This window comes from Gossypium arboreum, chromosome 6, assembly GCF_025698485.1.
Source record: "Gossypium arboreum isolate Shixiya-1 chromosome 6, ASM2569848v2, whole genome shotgun sequence".
NCBI lineage: Eukaryota > Viridiplantae > Streptophyta > Magnoliopsida > Malvales > Malvaceae > Gossypium > Gossypium arboreum.
Genome location: NC_069075.1, coordinates 56,975,604 through 56,985,578, shown reverse-complemented (window position 1 = coordinate 56,985,578; position 9,975 = coordinate 56,975,604).

The following is a 9,975-nucleotide window of genomic DNA, read 5'->3' as shown; positions in this document are numbered from 1 at the left end:
TAATCACATAGCTCTTAGTGACATGTCACATTGTATCCTAAATTATTCCTAAGGTTCAAACGAAATTTTTCTCGATATCACATATTCATCAAACTCATTCACAATCTCATTGACCATAAAATATTGCATTATTTACACATGAACTTACCTTGACACCAAAATGGCAAAGAGGGACCTAACTATCAATTACTTGTTTTCCCTTGTTCTAGGCCCGAATCTCGTTTTCTTCGATCTATAACATCATAGTTAGCTCACTTGTTAGTCACATTATTCAATGTGACCCAAAAATCATACTATGGCAAAATTATATTTTTGCCCCCAAACTTTGTCATATTTACACTTTTTCCCCTAGGTTCGTAAAAATGAAATTTATTCAATTTCTTTAACATAAAAGCTTACCCGGATAATTTTCATAGCCATAACAGCCCACAATTTCCATTAAAACACACTTTTACTTCATATTTTATAACTTTTTTTCATAACTATAACAGCCCACAGTTTCCATTAAAACACACTTTTACTACATATTTTATAACTTTTACAATTTAGTCCTTTTGAACGTTTTCATTAAAAATCACTTAGCAAAAGTTGTTTCTCCAACCATAAACATGCATAATCTACCATTAGACATCAAAATGATTAAATTTCTAACATGGTTCAAACCCTAGACCTTCATCATAACTCAAATAAATGGTAGAAATAGGTAGATCTTGTTACGAGGATTTCAAAAACGTAAAAATCAATAAAAACGGGGCAAAAACGGACTTACAATCAAGCTTGAAAGCTTGAAAATCCTTAGCCATGGTTTCTTCTTGCAAATTTCAGCCAAGGGGGAAGATGAACAAATTTTTGGGTTTTTATTTTGTTTCTTAAGTCATTTAATTATTAAATGACCAAAATACCCCTAACTTAAAAATATTCTATTTCACCTATTTCATGTCCATTTTTGTCCAAAAATTATCCAGTGGTCTAATTATCATTTAAGGACATCTAATTTAAAATTTCATAGAAACTTGACATATCTAGCTTTTAGAACTCAAGTTTTGCACTTTTTTCAATTTAGCCCTTTTGACTAAATTGAGTACCCAAACGTCAAAATTTTCGAACAAGATTTTCACGAAATCATTAAGTGAAATTGTGGGCCATAAAAAATATAATAAAAATAAATTTCCTTATGTCAGATTTGTGGTCTCAAAACCATTGTTTCGACTAGACCCTAAATTAGAATGTTACAGTAATGGATCCCAATCGAGCAGTGGCAGATGATGCAGAAAGTAATGCGCCGGCTCTTACCCAAGGGACGGTGCTAGTTAAGAGTAGACCCGTAACTGTAAGTTAGAGAGGAGAGGCTTGGGAAGCCTTCTTCCAAATGATGAACGAGTGGTTCTCAGGGTTTGTTCTAACAAACCCAGCTGCTCAACAACAACATGCTCCACCCCTTCCTAATCCTCATCCTGTCCCCATAGTGCCTCAAGGTATGGAATTTATGAGATTGAATAGAACCCCGGTTGATAAGATCAAAAAGAAAGGGGCTGAATAATTTAGATCAAATTCCAATAATGATCCCGAAAAAGCAAAATTTTGGCTTGAGAATTCTATTAGAGTATTCAATAAGTTATCTTATACACCTGATGAATGCTTGAAGTGTGCTATATCTTTACTAAGGGACACAACATATCACTGGTGGAAAACACTAGTATTTGTGGTTCTGGAGGAGAGAGTTATATGGGAATTCTTTCAAGAGGAGTTTCGAAAGAAGTATATCAGTGAACGATTCATCGGTCAGAAGCGTAAAGAATTTCTTGAGCAAAAACAGGGTCGCATGTCAGTTGGTAAATATGAAAGAAAGTTTGTTTGGCTCAGCAAGTATGCTAGAGAGTGTGTCTCCTCCAAAGCTATTATGTGTAAAAGTTTTGAAGATGGGCTTAACGAAGACATCAAACTGTTAGTGGGTATTCTTGAGCTAAAAGAATTTGTTGTGCTCGTAGGTCGGGCTTGTAAAGCAGAGGAACTGACCAAAGAAAAGAGAAAATCTGAGTCTGAGGCTAGAGATGCAAGAAAGAGGCCGATAAGTAAGTCGTTCCAATCTCAGTCTATGAAATCTAGAGAGATGCATTCTCGTTCTCATGCTTCAGTTGGGTTCTCAAATAGAAACAGTGGAAATCAATATTTGATTTACAAAGCTCAGACTACTTTTATTGCAAGCGTTGGTAATCAACCCAATATATCTGAATGCCCACATTGTGGAAGATGTCACCCCGACAAGTGCCGAATGAATAACCAAGCTTGTTTCAAGTGTGGTTCCTAAGATCATTTCATTAAAGATTGCCTTGAGATGACTGAAGAAGAAAAGTTTCAGAATACAAGGCCGAGTAATACTGCTTCCAGAGGGAGACCCCCGAGAAATACTGGGAATGGAGCTAGCAGCAAAAATGTGATGAAGGATTCAGCAGGGAGATCCGAAGCTCGAGCACTTACTAGGGCTTATGCCATCTGTGCTCGCAAACAAGCGACATCTCCCGATGTTATCATCAGTACTTTTTCCTCTTTATGATACTGCTATTATTGCTTTAATTGACTCGGGATCTACCCATTCATATGTATGCATGAATTTGGTAATTAGTAAGAATATGTCTATTATGTCTACGAAATTTATGAGTAACGTGTCAAACCCTTTAGGCAAGCATGTATTAGTTGATAAAGTATGCGAGAAATGTCCTTTAATGATTAGAGGTCATTGTTTTCCAGCTGAATTGATGTTGCTGTCATTTGACGAATTTGATGTTATATTGGGTATGGTTTGGTTGACTATGCATGATGCTATAGTAAATTGTAGACAGAAAGTCATTGAATTGAGATGTGAAAATGGTGAAATTCTTCGGGTTGAGTCAGATGAGTTAGATAGATTACCAATTGTGATTTCTTCAATGTTTGCTTAAAAATGTTTAAGAAAAGGTTGTGAAGCCTACCTTGCCTATGTATTGAATACAAAAGAATCTAAATTGAAAATTGAATCAATGCCAATAGTGTGTGAATATTTGGATGTGATCCCAGAAGAATTATCAGGTTTACCTCTGATTAGAGAAGTTGAGTTTACTATTGATTTGGTCCATGGGACTACACCGATATTGATGGCTCCGTATAGGATGGCTCCAACTGAATTGAAGGAATTGAAAACGTAGTTGCAAGAACTGACAGATAAATGTCTTGCGAGACCGAGTTACTCTCCCTGGGCTGCACCAATATTATTTGTAAAGAAAAAAGACAAATCTATGAAACTTTGCATTTGTAACACCCCTTACCCGTGTCCGACGCCGGGACAGGATACAAGGCAATATTAGACTTAAACACAAGCAAACATATAAAATCGAGTCATAAAATTTGTTCAAATCAAATCCATTTATAAATATGCAAATTGTCGAAAACATACATCAAGAGTAGTTCGGGACTAAACTGAGAACTTTAGAAAACTTTGGGAAAACTTAGAAAAATTTTCATGAAACAGGGGCACACGCCCGTGTGGAGATAGGAGACACGGCCGTGTACCCTCGACGCGCCTGTGTTCTTAGGCCGTGTAACTCTCTATTTATGATGTCAGCACCAAAAATAGTCACACGGCCGTGTCACACGCTCGTGTGGCTAGGCCATGTGGTTGATTAAAATTTCATAATTTTTCATAAAATGGTGCAGACTTCACACAGCCTGGGCACATGCCCATGTCTCCAAGTCGTGTTCTTCATACGGCCAAGACACACACTCATTTTTTAGCTCGCGTGTTTCCTACTAGACATTCTATTTTGCAAAACTAAAGTGCAAGGGACACACGGTCGGACTACAGACCCATAAGGGCAGACCGTGTGTCACACATGGTCTAGACACATCCTCGTGCATCTATCCGTGTGAACAACTTTGAGGCTATTTTCCAAGCCATTTTCCACCCTCAAATGCTCACTAACTTATACATTTTTTATGGCATGCCACATAGCATATTTAGTCACTCAAATACTCACAATCATGATTAATCCATGACTTTGTAATGTCAACATATCACATGCTCAAACCATTATGCTTTCATATGGCATTCCACACCCATTTCATATTTATTCATCCTTATAAACCTACCTTCAATCTACTCAATTATACCATAGCTATGTTCATACCTATTAGTCCCAATTCATTCATTAAACATATGTGCCATTTATCACATCCATTACCAACAAGCAACCATCAACCACATCACAAAGCATAAACACATTGTATGCATGCATAAATAATTAGGGTTACAACCCGAGATGCAAATATAAGTGACATCTCATGGCCTTATACGAAATGAATCATAATACCATCAGGAGCCAATGCATTTGGCTAATCAATATGACATATAAAAAAATGACAAAGTGTAACAGCCCGATTTTGGGCCTAGCCGGAACAGTGGTTTCAGAACCAATAACCCAAGGTCAGAGAAATTATTTTTAATATTATTTTATGTGTGATGGAATGTTTATAAAGATGCATGAAAATTTTGGTGAATTAATTTTAGCGTTTGTGAGCTTAATCGTGAAAAATGAATAAATCGCATAAAGTTCAAAAATTTTAATTTATAACTAAGAGAATTAAATTGACATGTACCATAAATTCAGGGTCTTTAAAGTGAAATTACGCCCTAAAATAGTGTTTTTCCGACCATGAGACTATAACACCCCTCACCCGTATTCGGCGCCAGGATAGGGTTTGAGGCATTACCGGGACTTTACATTTTTAATATACCACTCGGGTCACAAAATTTCGCTCGAATTTAAAACTTTTCAACCAAAAACATCTCGTCCCTAATGTAAGCCTTCGAGGCTTAAAACAATACCTATAGGTAGTGCGGGACATAACCAAGAACGTTTGATGCACCTTGGGCACCTTAGGAAATTTTTCTTATTTTGAAGTATCACACGCCCATGTGGGTGGGCCGTGTGGTCACACACGCCTGTGTGACTTGGGACACGCCTATGTCCTCAGTCCATGTGCAACACTGACTTTTCAACACGGCCTTGGCACACGCCCGTGTGGCCTACTCGTGTTCAATACTATCTTTTAAACATAGCCAAGGCACACGCGTGTGTGGCTTGCTCGTATTCAACATTGACCTAAAATTTTAAGTGCAAGGGACACACAGCCATAGCACACACCCGTAGAAGTGAGGCGTGTGTCACATATGGCCTAGACACACGCCCGTGTGTCAAACCATGTGAACCCTAATAGACAATTTCCCAAGCCTTTGGTCACCCCTTTTTACTACTTATGCTTAGAGGTTACCAAAGACAAAATAAAACGTAATTATACCCTTGCAAATGATCTTAATAAAACTTATTGGATGGAGACCTCATATCATTGGTGTCAAGCATGCAAGGTTATTTCCCATCTAGTATTTATGGTTTCCATGTTATTGTAACTCATTCAAAATTTGGCTCGTTCTTGTAACTCATTGCCAACTATGATAAATCATCATATGTAAAAATAAGTAAACATAGAAGTGTAGGTCGAGCCTACTTCAAAATAAGCCAATTCCAATGACCATAAACAAAAAGATAGATATACCTTTACATGCCTTTACTTGGAAAATCAAATGACACATATAACAAAATACTCAAAGATCCTATACATGCCATTGAACAAAATAGAAATGTCTTTATACCACAGCTGGACTATTTGATAGTGTTTTGGCTCACCAATCGTCTTCCAACCCTCACAAGTCCTCGAGCTCTGAAAAATAGGGAAAAGAGAGGGGTAAGCATTTACATGCTTAGTAAGCTCAAATAAACGGAAAGTAAACTTACCTAGTAATTAGCATACATCTATAATAGATAAGGAAACCAACATGTATGAAATGGTTCCCTATCACATGCACTCAACCAATGAGTTAGCCACATATCGAAGCATCATATAACTTATCTTAGACGAGCTCATCATTCAGTATTTCATTTTATAAATATATCTCATGATAATCCCGTTGAGTTTCTAGGAAATCTCGATGGAGTATCCATTAACCGTCAATTCATACAAATGATCATTTCAGATATGCACTCCCGTGAACCTCACATTTTATGCCAGGAGTACCAGTCTAGGCTAAATCTCTTATTGCGACAAACACTCTTAATGAGCTCGGATCTAAATTACCAGTCCAGGCTAAATTCAGACCCTTATTGGATTACCCGTCCAGGCTAAATCCATAATGCACATGTATTCTTCAGAAGGCTTGATCATTCAAGGAACACCCGTCCAGGTTAGATCCTTTCTATACTTGAGATCATGATTACCCATCCGGGCTAAATCCTTACTACAACATATGCAGTATCTCAGTTCACATGTCACTTATGGTTTATCCATTGAATTTCCTTTTTAACCTCAACCGGGACATTTATCAACATGTCATTAATAAGGATGCATTTCATGTCATCAATAAATGCAACTATCATACATTCATAATTCATACAAGTATGCATATTATAAGTTTACTTTGAGTCATTCGAACTTACCTGGTAATTGTTTTGGTTTTGTATTTCGGTTATTTCGAAACCTTTCGTTTTCCTTGATCGACCTTCGAAATTTATTCCTCAGGGTCTATAACAACAAAGTTAAATCATTAACACACTACATTATACATTTCAAGCTTAAATTCCACCCCAGTCCAAATGATCGTTTTGCCCCTAACCTTTCATATTTTTACGATTTAGTCCCTAGGCTCGTATAATGAAACAGATGCAATTTCTATCTTACCCAAGCCTAGCCGAACACTTTTCTCTCTTATGGAAACCCACATTTTCCATTATTTTCACATTTCTACCACACATTTTACAACTTTTGTAAAAAGGTCCCTTTGAGGGTTTTTCATGAGAATCACCTAGGAAAATATGTTTAACACACATCCAACCTTCATATTCTTCCATAATTCATCAAAATACAAGTAATTCATGCATGGGTAAATTTTTAAACATGAACCTTAGCAAGAAATATGGGTAGAAATGGAGAGAGCAAGCTACCGGGATCTCAAAAATACAAAGAGCATTAAAAACAGGGCTTGGGAGCACTTGCTATTGATCTTGAAATGTTGAAAACCCTAGCTTATGGGGCTCTAGGAATTTCGGCAGCTATGGGGAAGAAGATGGCTGATTTTGGCTTTCTTTTTCCCATTTTATTTCATTAAAATGCCAAATGACCAAAATGCCGTTAAGCCCTTTCTTTAAAATTTCATCCATGCAAGCCCATTTTTGTCCAAAAACTTAAAAATTGGGCAAATTGCTCTCCAAGACCTTCTAATTTATAATCTAAAGCAATTACATACAAATTACTTCTAGAATTCAGGTTTTGCAATTTATTCAATTTAGTCCCTAATTTCCAATTGGACACCTTAATCAAAGAATTTCTTCATGAAATTTTAACACATGCATATTCTCATATTCTAGGCCTCACAATAATCATAAAATAAATATTTTGATGTCGGATTTGTGGTCTTGAAACCACTATTCTAATTAGGCCCTATTTCGTGATGTAATATTTCTCCCCCTTAGGGACTTTCATCCTCGAAAGTCTTACCGAAAAACAGATTCGGATATTGGCTTCTTATGGTTTCTTCCAGTTCCCATATAGCCTCTTCCACACCATGGCGATGCCATAAAACTTTTACCAAAGCCACATCTTTATTCCTCAACTGTTTAATCTCACGGGCTAAAATCTTAACAGGTTCCTCTCCATAGGTCATGTATGGTCGAATTTCAACGTCGGTCGACGAAATCACATGAGAGGGGTCTGATCGATATCGCCTTAGCATGGATACATGGAACACATTATGAATATTTTCTAGCTCGGGTGGCAATGTCAAAGGATAAGCTAACAGTCCAACTCTTTCGGTGATCTCGTACGGTCCGATAAATTACGAACTCAGTTTGCCTTTCCGACCAAATCTCAATACCTTTTTCCATGGAGTAACTTTCAAGAATACTCTATCTCAAACTTGGAACTTAATTTCCTTTCTTTTCAGATCAACATATGACTTTTTCCTATCCGATGTCGTTTTTAGACAGTTTCATAACACTTTAACTTTCTCTTCAGTTTTTTTAATCAAATCAATTCCATGAATCTGACTTTCCTTAAGTTCTGTCCAGTAGAATGGTGTTCGGCACTTCCTACCATACAAGGCCTCATAAGGCGTCATTCTCAAACTCGTTTGATAACTATTGTTGTAGCCAAATTCCACCAATCGCAGGTATTTTTCCCAACTACCTTGAAATTCGATGATGCAACACCGCAACATATCCTCAAAAATCTAAATCATCTGCTCAGACTGACCATCGGTCTGAGGGTGAAAAGTTGTGCTAAAGCTCAACTTCGTACCCAAGGCTTCTTGTAACTATTTCCAGAATCTCGAAGTGACCCTCGGGTCTCTGTCTAAAATAATCGACAGTGGTACTCCGTGCAATATTACTATCTTAGAAATGTACAAGTCGGCCAACCTATCAAGGGAATAATCTGTCCTTACCGGGATAAAATGAGCCAAATTTGTCAATTTATCCACTACGATCCGTATGGTATATTTCTTTTTTGGAGTTAATGGCAATCCTGTCACGAAATCCATGGTAATTCTGTCCCACTTCCATTTGGGGACCTTTACTAGCTGTAACAACCCTAAAGGCACTTGATGTTCAGCTTTAACTTGTTGACATACTAGGCATTTTGATAAAAATTCAGAAATATCTCTTTTCATGCCATTCCACCATTACATCTTTTCCAAATTGTTGTACATCTTACTTGGATCAACTCGGATGCCTTCACTTGAAACAATATAACCCAAAAATCTGACTTCCTGGAGCCAAAACTCACTCTTGCTAAACTTAGCATACAATTGGTTTTCCCTCAAAGTCTGCAACACAATTCTAAGGTGCTTCACATGCTCTGTCTCATCTTTGGAGTAAATAAATATGTCGTCAATGAACACAACGACAAACTTATCCAAATACGGCTGAAAGATTCTATTCATTAAATCCATAAATATAGTCGGTGCATTCGTCAGCCCAAACGGCATGACCAGAAATTCATAATAACCATACCTCGTTCTAAAAGTTGTCTTAGGTACATTCGATTCTTTAACTCACAGTTGATAATAGCCAGACCTCAAGTCGATCTTGGAGAATACAGTGGCTCCTCTCAACTGGTCAAACAAATCATCGATCCTTGGAAAAGGATACTTATTCTTGATGGTTACCTTGTTCAGTTGTCGATAATCTATACATAGTCTCATCGAACCATCTTTCTTTTTTACAAATAGTATGGGAGCACTTCAAGGTGAAAAACTCGGCCTTGCAAATCCTTTATCCGTCAGCTCTTGCAACTATGCTATTAACTCCTTTAGTTTAGTTGGAACCATTCTGTACGGAGCAATAGAAATGGGAGTTTTCCCTGGCACCAATTCAATACCAAACTCTATCTCCCTTTTAGGAGGTAATCCGGGTAATTCTTCCGGGAACACATCTGGATACTCACATACTATCGGCATAGACTCAATCTTTAATTCTGTTTCCTTAGTGTTCAGTACAAATGCAAGGTAGGCTTCATATCCTTTCCTCATATATCTCTGAGAAACCATTGCCGTAATTACAACCGGCGACGAACCCAATTCTCTCGAATCGACCCGTAGAATCTCACTATCCGGGCATTTCAATTTAATATACTTACTACCACAATTTACAATTACATCATGAAGGGCTAACCAATCCATACCAAGTATTACATCAAATTCATCAAACGGTAATAACATAAGGTTAGCAGAAAATAATGACCCTGAATCGTCAGAGGACAATTCTTACAGACGTTATCAACCAGAACTAATTTGCCTAGTGGGCTCGACACTCTAAAATGAATTCCGTAGGTTCAACAGGTATGTTCATACTAAATACCAATCTCATGCAAATATAGGAATGCGTCGACCCCGGG